The sequence below is a fragment of the Leptidea sinapis genome, chromosome 2 (assembly GCF_905404315.1).
Source record: "Leptidea sinapis chromosome 2, ilLepSina1.1, whole genome shotgun sequence".
In the NCBI taxonomy this organism is placed as follows: domain Eukaryota; kingdom Metazoa; phylum Arthropoda; class Insecta; order Lepidoptera; family Pieridae; genus Leptidea; species Leptidea sinapis.
Genome location: NC_066266.1, coordinates 23,468,586 through 23,487,449, shown reverse-complemented (window position 1 = coordinate 23,487,449; position 18,864 = coordinate 23,468,586). Strand labels below are relative to the sequence as shown.

The window sequence follows — 18,864 nt, the reverse complement described above, 5'->3', positions numbered from 1 at the left end:
TACAAGTATAACTATCGCCTTACGAGGAGTCTTCGCTGATGATAAAGATTAAAAACCAAATAACTGTAAAAATATTTCACGGCTGAGATTCGATCCCACGACCTCGCAGTGTTTCGGCTTCGCAATCACAATGATTCAACCACTGGTCCTATGACCGTATGATCATTAAGTTGAAATAGCCGAACTATATTTATTATTATTAGAAGTAAAAATCTTTCTTACATAATGTAAACAACTGTCTTACGAATTTTCAATCAGGCCACGTGTCCTGACGCGAGTTTAACATTTTTACCCGTCCCAACGAAAGTGCTCAACTCCGCTAGAGAAGTTTTCACTAATCACAAATAGTTTCTCCGATTCTTAGGTGGTCGGGCTCAGAAGCTATTTAGGTTAAAACATAGAGTACCCATCCCATAGAGTTACATTGAAAATGAGGGTGGTTCACTAAAACTTGACATCAATGGTAGGATACACTTTTTTTTTGGATAGCACGATAAAACATTACATATTAAAGACCCTGAACGTGGCCCATATGTCCGGCTTGGGTGTAAACACCCCCTACCCACTAAAAACCTCCTCTGTGCTGTCCTGTCCTAAAGGCTTGTACAGCGACATAGGACGTGGGCCGTGGAGGCTGCCAATACACGCAGCAACAGTCTCGGGGCGCCTCTTTAGGAGACTTAAGGAAGGTGTACGCGCTTTTTTTGAAGGTACCCATGTCGTATCGTCCCGGAAACATCGCATAAGGAAGCTCATTCCACAGCGTTGTAGTACGAGGAAAGAAGCTCCTTGAAAACCGCACTTGTGGCGTGTCGTTGGAAGGTAGAATTCGGCGGCAGGAATCAGGTTAAACAGCTCTTCGGAACACTCCCCGTGATAAATGCGGTAGAAGACACAATGAAGCGACGTCTCTACGCAACGCCAAGTGATCCAGCCGTTCGCAGAGCACTGGGTCCCGAAAATTCGAGCTTGTGTGAAGGAGAGAAGATCGCGTACGATCTAATAATATACACACTCTTACAAAAATTCGTTACAAATGGCGCTCTGATAGAGAAGTGGTACAAGAAACTCTCCCAGTACTCTTTTTTTAATAAAATGTGCAATATTGTACTATAATTGCTATTGCTATAAACTAATGATAATCTAGTCCTAAGCCGTCCGATCACATAGATATTCAGCTGTGGAGTAGTAGGATTTACGACAGAGCAATTTTTTAAATAACATATTTAAATATATTTATAGGTAATGCCTGAAGAGTGGCTGGGACATTATTATAGAAGTGTATACATTTACCCTTAAAACTATGATGTATCTTATGAAGCCTACTAGAATTAGTTACAAGCAATCCTTTTTTATTTGTTGACGAACGGCCGTTCCCAATATACTATCTACAGATAGAGATAAATTACTACCTTCTACTGTCAGTAACTAGCTGTCAATAATCTGAAGCTGTTCCAATATACCCGATAAGTCATTCTTATCGCCTTATATTGGAACGCGTGAATTACAATTTCCATACAAATTTCTATCGCTGGTAAGCTAAACGTCGTCCCATTGACAGACAGCGTGTACGGATAAGATGGGCTACCGTCGATTAGTTTATTGGGACAGTTTATAGTTACGATGTTTATCTCATGTAAGAGATAGACTGAATATTGTGAACGGCCGTTTAACAGAATTAAATCGTAAAGCGACAAAGTCGCGTCTCATATCTAGTGCGTGTAATAAAGTTATTTCGCAATAAAACAGCAATCCCTTAACAGAATTACGGGCGACCTCAAACCGCCAGATGTTTTGAGGTTGATATGCCAAGGCGAGGACAGGCAATATTTTCTTGACTCCTCTGAAATAATATCTATTTGTGTGTTGTTTTAATTATTTACACGAGGTTATAATAATACGGGCGTACGCTTAGTACACGCTGTGTGCGCTTCGGAGATTATATTTAACTAGCATTTGTCCGAGATTTCGTCCGCGCATAATTTCTGATTTCCTATTAGATTATTTTCCTGCCGGAACCGCCGCAAGCGTTACGTCCCGCAATTTTTAAATCTGTAATATCTTCGAAAATATTCATTTAAATCATATGCTGTAAAGGGCCATATAGATCTATATTATATCAACAATGTATTTAAGGTATTTAATTAGGTAAGGATTATTGCTGTATTAGTTAAAATCGCTTCGAAAATTAGCTATTATGTGTCGTAAAAAGTAAATGACAAAATAATGTTATTGTGGGATATCCATAAGAGACAGACATATACCATAGCGGAGTTTTCTGTAGACCTTTTCAATGTGTACAATACTAGATACATTATTTTGATAAATCTCGTAGGGTTCAGCCTGCGTTTGAAATGTAAGCGGAAAAAATGTAATTATTTACGACATCACATTAGAAACCTCAAAAATAACAGTGTTTCTCCACTATTTAAGGGATGTTATTATACATATAAACCTTCCTCTTCAATCACTCTATCTATTAAAAAAAACGTATCAAAATCCGTTGCGTAGTTTTAAAGATTTAAGCATACATAGGGATATAGGGACAGAGAAAGCGATTTTGTTTTATACTATGTAGTGATTAATCTGGCTTCAAAAAGGAGTAAGTTCTCAATTCGATTGGTATTTTTTTTTATGTATGTACACCGATTACTCTGAGATTTATGATCCGATTTACGTAATTTTTCTATAGTTCGATGCAGAATAGATGCCATTTTGTCCCATACATATTTTCATACTTTGGCCGTGTAGCTTACATTTTATGAACATTTTTTATGAAAACGTTGGTGTACGTTGATGATATAATTGCTTTTGTGTACGGCTTTTTTAGGAGTTTTCATTCATTATATATTATTATTAACTGACACTAAAAAGTAAAAATAAATAAAAAATCCCAAATTAAAACCTATCAATAGGTAGCACATACAATTAAAAGTATTTTATTAATATGAATGGTAAAGGTTCAATAAGAGGTGTATTAAATTAAATTTTTAGTTATTTTATACATTTCAGTTTTTGAGTTTGTGAATACGGTTTTTTTAACCGTAGGTAGGTAGGATTTTTTTATTTTTTACTTTTTAATGTCAGTTAATAATTATAAAATATAATCAACCTGAATGAAAACTCCTAAAAATGCCGTACACAAAAAACAATTATATCATCGAGGTAAACAAAAATGTTCATAAAATGAAAACTACTGGGCCAAACTATGTAAATATGTATGGGACAAAATGGCATCTATTCTGCATGGAACTATAGAAATATTACGTAAATCGGATCATAAATGTCAGAGTAACAGGTGTACATACATACAAAATATACCGATCGAATGGATAACCTCCTCATTTTTGAAATCGGTCAAAAAAGTCGACTATTTACTGTTTTTATGTTAATAAAAAGTACAAACCACTTTTCACTTTACTTATTTTGTTAATATTGAAATTTAAACATGAAAAATAACCGATATATATATATATAGATACTAGCTGATATTTAGATACTAGCTGACCCGGCAAACGTTGTTTTTCCATATAAAGTATAATTCACGCGATTTTCATCATTTTGTTCTATTGTCAATAGTTTTTGCAGCGCACACAAAAATAGGTTTTCGATTTTACACCTTGTGTTACAACATAGCAATTTTATTACGGATCCCTAATTTTGAACATAGCCTATAAGCCTTCCTCGATAAATGGACTACCCAACACTGAAAGAATCATTCAAATCGGACCAGTAGTACCAGAGATTAGCGCGTTCAAACAAACAAACAAGCAAACAAACAAACACTGCAGCTTTATATATTAGTATAGATAATACAGTGTTTCTGGGTCGATGATATCTTCAAAAAAAGCGCGTACACCTTTCTAAAAGGCCGAAAGCGCTCCTGTGATTCCTCTGATGTTGCAGGTGAACGTCACTTTAGATCAGGTCATCCTTACCAAAAACACCCTTAAAAAAATAACCCTCATTGTGTAGATCGGTGCGTTTTTGGGTCATAAATATTTATATATTTGTACGATATATCCAAGGATATTGTACATTCCATATGGTAGCAATTTGATAAGAAACTTGGCGCGATTTCGTGTTTATTCATTTTCTTCCTGTGTATAAAATTAGGTATTATGTATTTACATTTGCTTGTTGCCCTATATTACGCTGATGGCGACATTAAATTAACACACGGGTAAAGCTATCTAACCTTAATCGTAAAAAATAAATCTAAAATTTCATGCAAATAATTGAAATTTTCAAACAAACTCTCCCTAAGGTAAACTAATAACTATTACAATGCAGATAAAGGAATCGAAATTTATCGACGAGCAGGACGTTCAGCTGGTGGTTATTGATATGCCCTACCCATAACAATGCAGTGCCGCTTAGGATTCTTGATAAACCCAAAAATTCTGTGCAGCACTACAATTGCGCTAGTCACCTTGAGACATAAGATGTTAAGTCTCATTTGCCCAGTAATTTCACTCGCTATACCGCCGTTCAGACCGCAGCAATGTTTACACATTACTGCTTCACAGCAGAAATGTATCAATCTCTGTATTTATGAGTGTTTTTGTGAGCGTGAGTGTGTGTTTTGTATAAGTTTGTGCCAATGTGTCAGTTGCAAATGTTATGTTATGATTGAATAATGAAAAATATTTATTTATGGGAAGTTCTTTCCATACACACTAATTTAAATTTTCGGCTTTTTTAAGTATGGGAAATCGATTTAGAAAATTAGGTGAATTATGTATTCATTTAGTATTCAGTATTTTATTTATGATTTTGGTTAAGTAGTTCTAGCCGTGTGTTTATTAAATGACGCGATGTATATACAATAATTACTTCAAATTATTGTTCTATCAAAGCGGCAAATAATTATTTAGTTGTGCTACTCACTATCAAGTTATTGGAAAATGTTGTGGAATGTCGGAACTGCATAATTAAAAGCTGTTTTAAGGACTTAGCAGAATATACAAGCTTCATTTTACGAAGGTAGTTTAAAATTATCTGAAAAAACATCATGTATAGCTTATATTGTTTATATATACTATATTATTATACTTCCATCGGACTAGTCAATATTCGCATTGACAAATTCTGTGTTCAAATCAGGTATTGAACACCATATTACGTCTATGTGACCTACAAATGAAGACCATATAAGAAACAGGCCCTAGTAGAATACCTTGGGAAGTCCTTTTACAAAATTGGTGTTGTAGCGCCGTCGTCGATAACTAAGACATGTTTTATTTATATTCTATTAAACGCCTAGATATTAATCATTGTACATAAAGAAGTAACTTAAGTGCTGGATACATATTACTATTATAACTATGCGTCCAAATTGAGTGGGTAATAATTAGTATAGCATTTTCTGAGAATAGCAATAGTTTTATTGAAAATTGAGATCTATTGTGACCCGAATAGTTTTGATTTTTACAATTCTTACGTGTATTTAAGTTGGATAAAGACTTACTGTTTCAAAAAACGGAGTTTGTCGATTTTATTGTATGTTTTTTTATGACAATGAGGGACGAGACGAGCAGAGCGTTCAGCATACGCCCTGCCCATTACAATGCAGTGTCGTTTAGGATTCTTGTAAAACCCAAAAGTTCTGAGAGGAACTACAATTGCGCTTGTCACCTTGAGACATAAGATCTCTCATTTGCCACGTAATTTCATTAGCTACGCCGCCCTTTAGACCGAAACATAATAATGCTTACACATTACTGCTTCACGGCAGAAATAGGCGCTGTTGTGGTACCCATAATCTAGCCGGCATCATGCACCTTCCATATGTACACCAGGCCTTAGAATAATTGCAAAAAGCTTTAACAATGGGAGCGTTAGCCAAGTCCAAAATATAATTTCTTTGTTGATACATCATGGTACAATCGTGTAGAACTCGTAAACAAGCTAGAAACATTTATATCTTAATTCAAAGTGCATTTCTTTTTACAAATTAGTAAACGGTAACGTTTGTTACCTCAAATCTCCCAGGTAGGTTAAGTTAAGTTAAAGTAATTGAAAACGGGCTGATTACTGATAAGTGTGCAGGATGTACGAGTCCTGGACAACCGTTGACACGCAACATCACTTAAACATCTCTCAGTCACTGACACAGGTTCTCTGGAGATCACGTCCGCCTGGATGTCTTGACTTACGTAAAACTTAACTGAGTGTGAAAAACGCGAATTTTACTTTTGCATTGGACTGTCTTAGTTTAAGCTCAGCAAAATTTCAGCTGTCAAGTGGCTATAAAAACGAAATGAAAGATTATCCTAAGCATACACTCCTAAGGCCTTCGAAAATCCTACATCCTTCTGGAATATGAGTCCATCTCCGCAATGAGGGCGGGTTGCCTCAAATTTGCGCTTCCTAAAGGTCTGGCCTGGAGGATGTGTTTTAGATATTCAAATTCAAATATTTTTTTTCAAAATAGAATTTAAAATCACCTATTGAACGTCAAAATCTACCACCCATTCAAAAGAGACTGCCTCAGACCTGAGAAGAATGGGCGCAAGAAACTCAGTGGGCTTTTGTTTTAAATATAAAATATGGATTACATTGTAATATCGCACAATAAACATTTATAATTAAAGAGCCTGAGGGTGTTCGCTTTATTCCCAGTAGAAATATGAACTCCGATTATGCAAGAGCAAATCTTTTCCCAACTACATCATCACAACGAGCGTAGTCATCACTAGGGCATATTTCCGGGCGCATGTAGGTCTGCAGATTTAAATCCTCATTTCCTATAGATCACAGCCTTAGGCTGAGACGTAAAAAACAAGACTATAATAGCTCAGATGGGCCATTGATGATCCGGAAAGCAGAAGACTCCGGTTCTAATACAGATATCCTATTAGTTTTTTTTTTGTTAATAGTTTGTACGTTCACAAAAATCCGAGCAAGGCTCGGTCGTCCAGATATTATCTATTTAAAAGAAATCAAAGATAATGCTAAGCTTACACTCAGTTAAGTTTTACACAACTAAGTATGAGCAAATTCTTAGAGGACAGATGCGAAAATGAAGGAATCTTAAATTGATCATGAAAGTCGTGCTCGCTAAAGGACAATTCCGCAATGTTATGTATCTTGTTTATAGAATGGCCTCAATGATGCTAAAAGACACAATTACCTTAGACATTGTAAGGTTAATCGCCATTAGAAGATTGTTACGTCGTTTTATAATTGTAACAAGGTTGTACAACACGGGCGATAGGGAAAACAAAATGGCGGACTCGGCTAGAGCTCAGAATTTTTATCAAAACGCATTAAACTCAGATTATAGACCAATTCGTCCCTAAAAGCTAAACTTTTTCGAAGTGCTGATAGTGAAGTAGTAAAAAAGTTTATACGTTAAGGCTACTATCACAAGAAATAGCCAAAATAGCGCATAATTGAAACCATTTCTTAACGGTTTATATTAAGCTAATATTTTCAGGTAAAATAGTTATATTATATATGTACAGAATATGAGAAGATAATTCATTTTATATTTACATTTTTAATAGACATTGCGAAAAAAAAATCACCACATAAATACTTTTACAGTTTGAGCTATGCTAATCATTCAGTCTAGATAAAAATTGTACGAAAATTTATTAATTGTACACCAATACTATTTAACATGACATAGTTTTGTGTAGATAATTGTATTATGTTTGTTATAAATTAAAAATGCTTCTAATTCTGAATTAAAACAATGGCGATCTTGTGCGAGAGAGGTAACCTACCTTCGCTCGATTTCTCAAGGCCGTTGGCTCGGTCCCCAGTCTTAACTATAACATTTATGAGTGAAGTATATTAAAAAAAAAACGACTTCAAAAACTGATAAGTATCAAATAACTAAAAGTTTTATTTAATACACCTTTACCTTTAATATTAATAAAATGCTATTAATAATTATATGTGCTTTTTAAACGTAGTTTTTTTTATTTTTTACTTTTTAGTGTCAGTTAATAATTATAATATACAATCAACCTGAATGAAAACTCCTAAGAAAGCCGTACAAACAAAAAACAACTATATCATCGAGGTAAACAAAAATTTTCATAAAAAACGTTTATACGATGAAAACTGCTGGGCCAAACTATGTAAAATTTTTATGGGACCAAATGGCATCTATTCTGCATCGAACTAAATAACAATTACGTAAATCGGATAATAAATTTCAGAGTAATCGGTGTGCATACATAAAAAAATACCGATCGAATTGATAACCTACTCCTTTTTGAAGTCGGTTAATGAGTTTTGATTTGATTTTAATCTTTTTTTAGACAACAGATTGCGAAGGTCCACTTTTAACAATCACCCCAGTATCTAATCCGAAGAGACCTAATATTATACTCTATAAGAATATTTTCGCTAAATAACCAATGGTTTTTCTTTTACTAACGTTGTAAGGACGTTGTTTTAATGTTTCTAAATGGATAGTGTTTCACCTTGAACTTGGCGATAAAAAACACGACGCTGACGTAAATAAGCGCGCGAAGCGCTGCTATCGTGATTCGAAATTCAAATTTAAGCGTAGCGTCGGTTCGTTGACCTTGTAATGTTAAAAGGAAAAGCTGAGTGCGTGTTCGATGGTTTTTTACAAGCTTCTTATTAGCTTCACCTGTATGTATGTATGTTTGTTTGTAACCGACTCATTTGGGCGCCATTTTGACCCACTTTAAACGGCCAGGAGGTCTACTCGCAAAATCCACAACGATATATTCGGAACGATACGATAATACTCCGAATATATCGCACTTACCCTACTCTAACAAATGTTCGTATTCCATATCGTTTATCGTAACAACATCGTAACCATAGACGAATACTTTGTTTTTTTTACGATGTTCGAGTGAATGAATTATGCGCAAACCTATTAAAACTAAATATTATCTGTGCTATGTCGCTGTTAAGTGTCAAAAGTGAAAACATAGCTTAGGCGCTATGCCATGCCAGACTCTGCCCCACCAATTTGCATCATTTTCGCAAAATGTAAATATTCAAAAATTATGCAATGAATATAATATGACTATTTTAAATTGAATCAATAATATCAAACTTGCGGATAATAAAATGTAAAAAGAAGTAACTCAACCCTTCTCGTCGACTTTCTATTTCTCAGGCGGCCATTTGGCTTAAATTACTTGGTAGTATAAAAATCCTGTTGAATAGTAAATCACATATAATTATTTTAATAATATTTATTATGTATGTTTATTGTATGGCAAATATATCTATACAACTTGAAACGATAATAGCAACGACAGCTTAGAAGTTGTCGGAGAGATTATCGTAAAAGTGACGTTTGATTGTTTGTCAAATTTGAATATTCGTCTCTGACATTTTCAACTAAGAGTAGGGTTAGGACCGATAATATCGAATCATGTTTCGTTCGTTCAATCATCGTTTCGACATTGAATACTATGTAACTAAGAGTAGGATTCGACACGACTAATGCCACGATATATCGAATATCGATTTTACATTACGACAATGCATTAATTTGTTAAAATTCTCATAACAAGATGTTATTATTTTAAAGTGATAACCCTCACTTCTGGGATTAATTGCACAAATTAAATTTGAAAACAAAAGTTATGAACAATGCGGTATTCGAACCCGATTCCTCGCGCGTTCCGTGCGAGCGCTCTTCCACTGAGCCAACCGTTCGATTGATGTATCGCTGATAAATCTTGAAATGTCTTGTTCAACTCTCAGGTTGTGGCTTCATCTACAGAATAATCTCTATAACTTCTAATAAAAGTTGGCATCCCTAGCGACCATAGACTTGTGTATTAGCGTATGGACGATCTGACAGCCTGATAACACGCGACAAAATTTGATTATTCAATGTTAGCTAATGGTTTAATATTCAAACTACTAAAGAGTGTCAAAATTGGCTGACAGTTAACGATTTTTTTTATGAAAATAAGGGACGAACATTTATTGAAGTAGGCGTTACTTTGCGGAAATCCATAATTATATAAATGATTTGAGTTTTCTTTAGTGTTAATTCCGCCTTTAAACAATTCGACACGTGTCTCGTGTCAGATTTTGGCGAGACAACACGTCCTGAGGATGCCTCGTGTAGAGGCGAAACACGTGTCGGATTGTTTAAAGACAAATATTGGCGGAATTAACACTAAAAGAAACTCAAATAATTTATATAATAAGGGACGAGACGAGCAGGATGGTAATTGATACGCCGTGCCAATTACAATGCAGTGCCGCTCAGGATTCTTGAAAAACCCCCAAAAATTCTGAGCGGCACTACAATTGCGCTCGTCACCTTGAGACATAAGATGTTAAGTCTCATTTGCCCAGTAATTTCACTAGCTTATCAATCAAAATCTTTTACAGGTATAAAAGATTCCCCTACCTTTTCTATCTTGCTTGCTTCGTTTGTCTTTGCGCTAGTATATTGTATGTATATGTTTCAAACTTCCAACCGGCCAAAGTTTAATTTGGTAATGCGTAAAGGTGCGTTGAACCCACGTGTATAGTTGAGGGTTAAAGATTAAGTAGGTACATATACCTATATAGCCGAATGGTTAGTGACCCTGACTACTATGCTAGAGGTCCCGGGTTCGACTCCCGGTAGGTGCAATCATTTATATGATGAATATGGATGTTTGTTTCCGAGTCATGGATGTTTAAATATGTAATTATGTATGTTTAAGGAAGTATATTGTATTAAGTATATCGTTGTCTTGTACCCATAGTACAGGCTATGCCTAGTTTGGGGCAAGATAATTTGTGTAAAAGTGTGTCAATATTATTATTATTATATTATATAGCTGAGACAATGAAAGTTTTATTATTCGACAAATGTCCGAATGTTTGTAAGTCTATTATATAAAATTCTCGTGTCGCTGTGTTTATAGTTAAACTCCTCCGAAACGGCTTGACAGATTCTCATGAAATATTGTGTGCATATTGGGTAGGTCTGAGATTCGAACAACATCTATGTTTCATCCCCCTTAATGTTAAGGGTAGGCCCACCCCTAATTTTTTTGAGATTATTTTTAAAATTTGTTTAATTATGATTCAGCATTAAAAAATACATACAACTTAAAATTTTCCCCCATCTACGATTAACATTTACTTTTGTATCGCGATTTTAATATTATTCTAATCAATCCACAGACACGCAATAGAGTTGCAATATTTTAGTCGAATTTAAAAGGCATAAAAAGGCATAAAAGGCATTTATTTTCTCAAAATTGATTCCTTTAGAATTCTTTTTGATGTCATTATTATTTGTAGTACAATATATTTGGTAGGTCTTAGAATTGGTCGTCATGTATTTTTATACCCTAAAATTTTTTTTTTATTTCTTTATATGGCAATACAACGTTTGCTGGGTCAGCTAGTACATAACTCGTATAATATTCTATTTGCGTCACTCATTAGATTTTTATATTGTTTGTGAATATTATGATATAACATAGATTAAGGATTGGTCTCCGCTGCGCTCTAACTAGATACCGCAGGCGTAGTCGCAAAGTACGGCAACTAATACTACGACCAAGTGGGCGTACTCCAGTCAGTCTCGAACAATGTGTGACGTTGACGGGCCACATGTTCTGTCAAACTTTGCTAATAATAATTCAAACTAAAATGCCGGGTTGCATAGTAATAGTTATTTATGCAACTGTTGTGTAATAAGGGGTATTAAAACACGAATGTGGATTTATCTCACGAGGCGAAGCCGAGTGTGATAATAGTATCACATGAGTGTTTTAATACCTTATTATCAACAGTTGCATACAAGACTTTATCTACACCCAGAATATGAATCCTCTTAAAGATTCTGAAACAGTTAGCTTACTGCCAACATTAAAACAGCCAGTCCTAGTAGTAGCCTAATATCATCCATTACTGATTATATACAAATAAAGTAAGTATTAATGAAACAATTATTTATTTTAGTAGTAATTTATATTTTGTATAGTGCATTAATTAAAATTCCCTCGAATATAATGTTCTTTTGCAGCGTTTAAAATGAATCGCTCATTTTTTGTAAACAAAACAATAAAAATATCGAAGAAAAATGGCGGGGATTCGAATAACCTACTTTTTTTACGGATCGCGACGTCCAGGTGGCGTGGAACGCGCGTAAACCAAAATGTTCTTTTTTTGAAATTCATACAGATACCACGCATCGAGCAATATGAATGTGGCTGGTTGTTAAAACTCTTTGAGCATGAAGGGAATGCAAAAAAAAAATAGGAGTGTTGTTATGAAATTCAGTACAACATTACAACACTCTTTTGGATGATGTAATGGTTTTAATGTTGGCAATAAGCTAACTGTTTCAGAATCTTTAATAGAGGATTTAAAGCCTGGGTGTAGATATTTTTTTTACAATACTACAAGAAAAAAGAAAGACACTGGGATCACATATCATAAGTAAGTATTTTGTATTTTATTAATTTCAATGTGAAAAGCGTATATTACAAAATTTGAAAGATGCCACGTACACAAGCATCTTAATAGTTGCCGTAATAAAAAGCTATTGTTCTTATCTAGTTGTTAAGCGTATCTAGTTGGAGCGCAGCGGAGACCAATCCAACATACGACCAAGCTGTGGAATGAGCGTCCTTGTACGCTGTTCCCAGGACGATACGACATGGGTACCTTTAAAAAATCGCGTGCATTTTTTTAAAGGGCCGACAACGCTCTTGTAATTTCTCTGATGTTTGTCCTATTTTAGATAAAATATGGTGTTTTTGTCATAACTGTTCAATGATCGTACGATCACGAGAACGCATTGTGATCGTACGATCGTAGACCAATTTGGACAGTGCCTTATGTCTCAAGTAGTCATAGTTCGGAGACGAAGAGCGAGACGCCCGGCGGGATTGTTTGATCTCACAATGCATGATGTGTCTCCACTGAAGAACCAAAAATGACACGCGGGAAGTCGCGTCAGTTTGAGAGGCTAACGGCCGTTCCCATTATACTATCTACACATAGAGATAAATTACTACCTTCTACTGACAGTAATTAGCTGTCAATAATCTGAAGCTGTCCCAATATACCCGATAAGTCATTCTTATCGCCTTATATTGGGACGCGTGAATTGCAATTTCCATACAAACTTCTATCGCTGGTAAGATATACGTTGTCCCATTGACAGACAGTCGATAAGTTTATTGAGACAGAGAAGTCAACGATAGTTACGATTTTTTATCTCAAGTAGGCCACAACCGGAGATAGACTGAATATTGGGAACGGCCGTAAGACAGTGTCTGTTATTATGTCTCAATGTAACCAACGCCGATAAGTTTTTTGGCTCCACAAAAAACTATATTAATGTACAAATTACGAGTCATTAACATCGCTTCATTAGTTTTTTCTTTAATTACTCGGTGATAACAACCTGTTAGTATATTATATATTATATCGCATTATGTTTTATTATACAAATTAAACATTGACGATATTTATCGGCCGTTCCTAATATTCAGTCAATCTCTTACTTGAGATAAAAATCGTAACTGTCGTTGACTTTTCTGTCCCAATAAACTTATCAACGAAAATGAAAATGAATTTATTTTGGAAGAAAAACTGACACATTCACACAAAAAACTTAATGAGAACAAAATATATGCTTAATCTAATACTTAAAGTTACTTAACTTAATACAAAAGAAACAAAAGCAAAACTTAATGTGGCAGTGTTCTTCCAAAACTGGAGTCCACTCAGTTATAGTTGTGTCCATACATTATGAGCACAACACTGATTTTCAGTGACCCCATTGTGTGAAGTTTGGATCTGAACTGACATATTTTAAAAGCAGAATACAATTAATTGTGGCACTAAAATAATTATTATAAAAAAAAATTGATTAACAAAAAAATGTTACTAAAAATAAATAATGTCAATAATAAAAATAATAAAAAACGTATGTGTGTAAATAAATAAGGAAGAAAAAATAATAATAACTACCTTATCCGTGCACGGTGTCTGTCTATAAAGTTTGTATGGAAATTATTGCAATTCACGCGATATAAGGCGATAAGAATGACTTATCGGGTATATTGGGACAGCTTCAGATTGTTGACAGCTAATTACTGACAGTAGAAGGTAGTATTTTATCTCTTTCTGTAGATAGTATATTGGGAACGGCCGTAAGCGAGCGAGCGATTTATTCGTCTCAGTTTGAACAGAGCTTTAACGTTCTAGGAAAGTGATAGTAGAATACGAATATTGAGCAAGATGTAGATAGGATCGAAATTTAACGTCAACAATTTTGAAATTACGTGAATAGAACCTCAATAGAAACCCAGAGATACCACTACCTTGCAGTAGGAGGCTCCTTTGCTCAGTAGCCAGTGAAATTACTGGGCAAATGAGACTTAACACCTTATGTCTCAAGGTGACGAGCGCAATTGTTGTGCCGCTCACAATTTTTAGATTTTTCAAGAATCCTGAGCGGCACTGCATTGTAATGGGTAGCGCGTATCATACGTCCTACTCATCTCGTCCCTTATTTTCATAAAAATGTTGACCCTAGGTTCTAATGTAATATAGCTATCCCGCTACAATACAAATGCCAATTCCGTGGTGATCAGGAGGGCAAAGCCAAATTGGCTTCGAAGAAGCTGGGCTTCATAAATAGAGCACGGCAATACCTACTTCAAGCCGGCCCACATTCTAGCGCACACATGGAGTATTGCTGTCATCTCTGGTCTGGCGCACCCCAGTATCAACTCGTTCCATTTGACCGCGTGCAACGCAGAGCAGCTCGAATTGTCGGGGTCCCAGTGCTGTGTGTCTTCTACCGAATTTATCACGGGGAGTGTTCCGACGAGCTGTTTCACTTGATTCCTGCCGCAGAATTCCACCTTCACACGACACGCCACAAGTTAGGATATCATCCCCACCATCTGGATGTGCGTCATAGTGCGCTTTTCAAGGAGCTTTCTTCCTCGTACTACAAAGATCTGGAATGAGCTTCCTTGTGCGGTGTTTCCGGGACGATACATATTTACTTACAGACATAGTTACTTTCAAAAAAGCGCGTACACCTTCCGTATAGACCTTCATCGTTCCTGTGATTCCTCTGGTGCTGCAAGAGTACGCTCGTTTGTCCTCCTTTTTCCATAAAAAAATAACCGTTACGCTACGCACTACATCAAAAATATTTTACAAGTACCCTCAATAATTTTCTAATTATACGTTCCATATGAAATTTTGCGACCTTCTTGTGAATCAGCCATGACACAAAAATGCGAATAATATTTTAACTTTAACTGTATATTGCGTTAATAACACTTTCTCTCTTTATTATACAGGGTGTCCTTCGGCTATAATATATATATATTCAGTATTTAAAGTGTGGCTGTTACTTTTCGCTGAAAAATTTCATCTTTAAAATCACGGACGAGTAAAAAAAAGAAGGACTCCGTGTCACCTTACTTAACAGTGAGGCACCAAAACAAGCCGGTAAACGTGTAAATTCATAGCCCCACGCATACACTTACACTAATACAAGCCGATCGGCCGCCATTATGAGATTTGCCATCGTTCGAGATCAGTTTGTGTCACAATAAAATATTTTAAAAATGTCGTCGTGCGTTGTGTTAAAGTGTAAAAACAATAATATAATAGTATTTGTGGCCATATACGATTATTTAAGGGATAAAAAATTAGTATCCCCCGTAACTGCACACACACTAGCATAACGGTGCTTCACTTGCTAATATCACGGCGCGGAGTCCTTCTTTTTTTACTAGTCCTTGTTTCAAATATGAAAGAATGTATTCACAGGTTTTTTGAAAATCACAATTTATCAACCGGGTGCTCGAACCCGTCTGAAATATAAAAAAGGTGTGTGTGTGTGTGTGTGTATGTTATGTACGCACGCAAGAAATTATAGATACCTACTTATTTGACGTAATAAAATAAATATCCTTATAAAAGAACAATATTTTAATTAAGTAGGTATTAATAATAAATGAAGCAATATTAATTAAATATAATAAATCAAATGAGATTTAACATCTTACGTCTCAAGGAGACGAGCGCAATTGTAGTGCCGCTCAGAATTTTTGGGTTTTTTTAATTATCCTGAGCGGCAGTGCATTGTAATGGGCAGGGCGTATCAATTACAATCAGAGCTGAACGTCCTGCTCGTCTCTTCCCTTACTATAAAAAAAGTGCGTTCTTGCTCAAAATTTTGTCTTCAATTAAGAATCTTTAGCACTGCATTGTAATGGGCAGGGCGTATCAATTACCATCAGCTGAACGTCCTGCTCGTCTCTTCCCTTACTATCATAATTATAATTGCGTTCCCATCCACAGTTTTGTCATCAATTAGGAATCTTTAGCACTGCATTATAATAGGCAGGGCGTATCACAAACTGTCAGGAGATAGTCTTACTGGACTCATTTCACATAAAAAATAATCTTAATAAAGAAAGAAAAGAGCGGCAGTGCATTGTAATGGGCAGGGCGTATCAATTACCATCAGCTGAACGTCCTGCTCGTCTCTTCTAATACTATCATAAATAAAATTGCGCTCCCATCCACAGTTTTGTCATCAATTAAGAATCTTTAGCACTGCATTATAATAGGCAGGGCGTATCACTCACTGTCAGGAGATAGTCTTACTGGACTCATTTCACATAAAAAATAATCTTAATAAAGAAAGAAAAGAGCGGCAGTGCATTGTAATGGGCAGGGCGTATCAATTACCATCAGCTGAACGTCCTGCTCGTCTCTTCCCTTACTATCATAATTATAATTGCGTTCCCATCCACAGTTTTGTCATCAATTAAGAATCTTTAGCACTGCATTATAATAAGCAGGGCGTATCACACACTGTCAGGAGAGAATCTTACTGGACTCATTTCACATAAAAAATAATCTTAATAAAGAAAGACAAGGGCGGCAGTGCATTGTAATGGGCAGGGCGTATCAATTACCATCAGCTGAACGTCCTGCTCGTCTCTTCTAATACTATCATAAATAAAATTGCGTTCCCATCCACAGTTTTGTCTTCAATTAAGAATTCTTAGCACTGCATTATAATAGGCAGGGCGTATCACTCACTGTCAGGAGATAGTCTTGCTGGACTCGTTTCGCTAAAATAATCTTAATAAAATAAATGCACTTTGATTTGAGATATGTAAATGTATTTTTGGTGTTTAGTCATCGTTTGTACCTTCAAGGTGAAGCGGTGTAAATGAGTGCATTCCGTGTGTCTGGTTTGTTTACGAGTTCTTCATGATTGTTCGATGATGGATCAACAAAGATAATGTTCTTTCTCATTTTGGACTTGGCTATCTCTCGCTTTGTTCGAGTTTCTTGCGATCATTTCTACCGCATTTATCAAGGGGAGTGTTCCGAAGAGCTGTTTCACCTGATTCCTGCCGCCGAATTCCACGTTTGCACGACACGCCACAAGTTAGGATATCATCCCCACCATCTGGATGTGTGGCGGTTTTCAAGGAGCTTTCTTCCACGTACTACAAAGCTGTGGAATGAGCTTCCTTGTGCGGTGTTTCCGGGACGATACGACATGGGTACCTTCAAAATAAGCGCGTACACCTTCCTTAAAGGCCGGTGATTCCTCTGGTGTTGCAAGAGATTGTGGGCGGCGGTAATAACTTAACGCTAGGTTACCCGTACGCTCGTTTGTCCTCCTATTCCATAAAAAAACATCATTATAAGGCCTGATACTCATGTGGAAGGTGCATGATGCCGGCTTAGATTATAGGTACCACAACGACGCCTATTTCTGCCGTGAAGCAGTAATGGCAATTACTGTGTTTTGGTCTGAAGGGCGCCGTAGCTAGTGAAATTACTGGGCGAATGAGGCTTAACTTTTCTTATGTCTCAAGGTGACGAGCGCAGTTGTAGTGCCGCTCAGAATTTTTGGGGTTTTTCAAGAATCCTAAACGGCACTGCATTGTAATGGGCAAGGCTTATCAATTACCATCAGCTGAACGTCCTGATTGTCTCGTCCCTTATTTTCATAAAAAAGGTACTGCTCATGATTCTTAAAAATCCCCAAAAATTCTGAGCGGCACTACCATTGCGCTCGTCACCTTGAGACATAAGATGTTAAGTCTCATTTGCCCAGTAATTTCACTAGCTTACCAATCAAAATCTTTTACAGTAATAAAAGATTTGTTTGCTGCCATGGGTTGCTGATCAATTAGCTATTTCTGCTCACAGATTATATTTTTCCGCTCATAAAAATACCAATACTATGCTTAGGTACTATTTAAGAATCACCCATTTAATATGCAGCACGGACGAGTTAATAAAAGTACTCCGCGCCGTGATATTAGGAAGTGAAGCACCGTTATGCTAGTGTGTGTGCGGTTACGGGGGATACTAGTTTCACAATTTTTTCTCCCTTAAATAATCAGATATAGCCATATATTTTCATTATAGTATTGTTTTTACACTTTTTCACAACGCACGACGGCATTTTTTAAATATTTTATTGCGACACAAACTGATCTATCACAGACGATGGCAAATATCATAATGGCGGCCGATCGGCTTGTATTAGTGTGAGTGTGTGCGTGGGTCTATGTATTTACTCGTTTACCGGCTTGTGTTTGATGCTTCACTGATATGTTGATACCCTTTGTACTATTACTGTGATATCATAAGGCAAATGGAACTCAATGTGATTCATAATAATATGTAGATATGACATGCGTTCGATTCTAGTTCTTACTGGTTTGTTGATAATAATTATTATAAAATAATGCACAACAGTTTGAAGGCATCATTTGCAATGAACAGCGCAATATTATGCCAAATGTTTGATTTTCATTCTTTACTTTGTAAGAGGAGTTGTTTGGGTTTATAATAATACCTGCAATTTGTTACGTTTTTAAAGTG

General features: G+C 35.9%; 1 protein-coding gene across 1 annotated transcript in view; it reads left to right on the top strand.

Annotated features, from left to right (window-relative positions):
• Nucleotides 1–18,864, top strand: part of LOC126974834 (segmentation protein cap'n'collar-like) — a 166,065-nt gene that overhangs the window by 24,427 nt on the left and 122,774 nt on the right. The gene's annotated exons all lie outside the window — the stretch shown is intronic.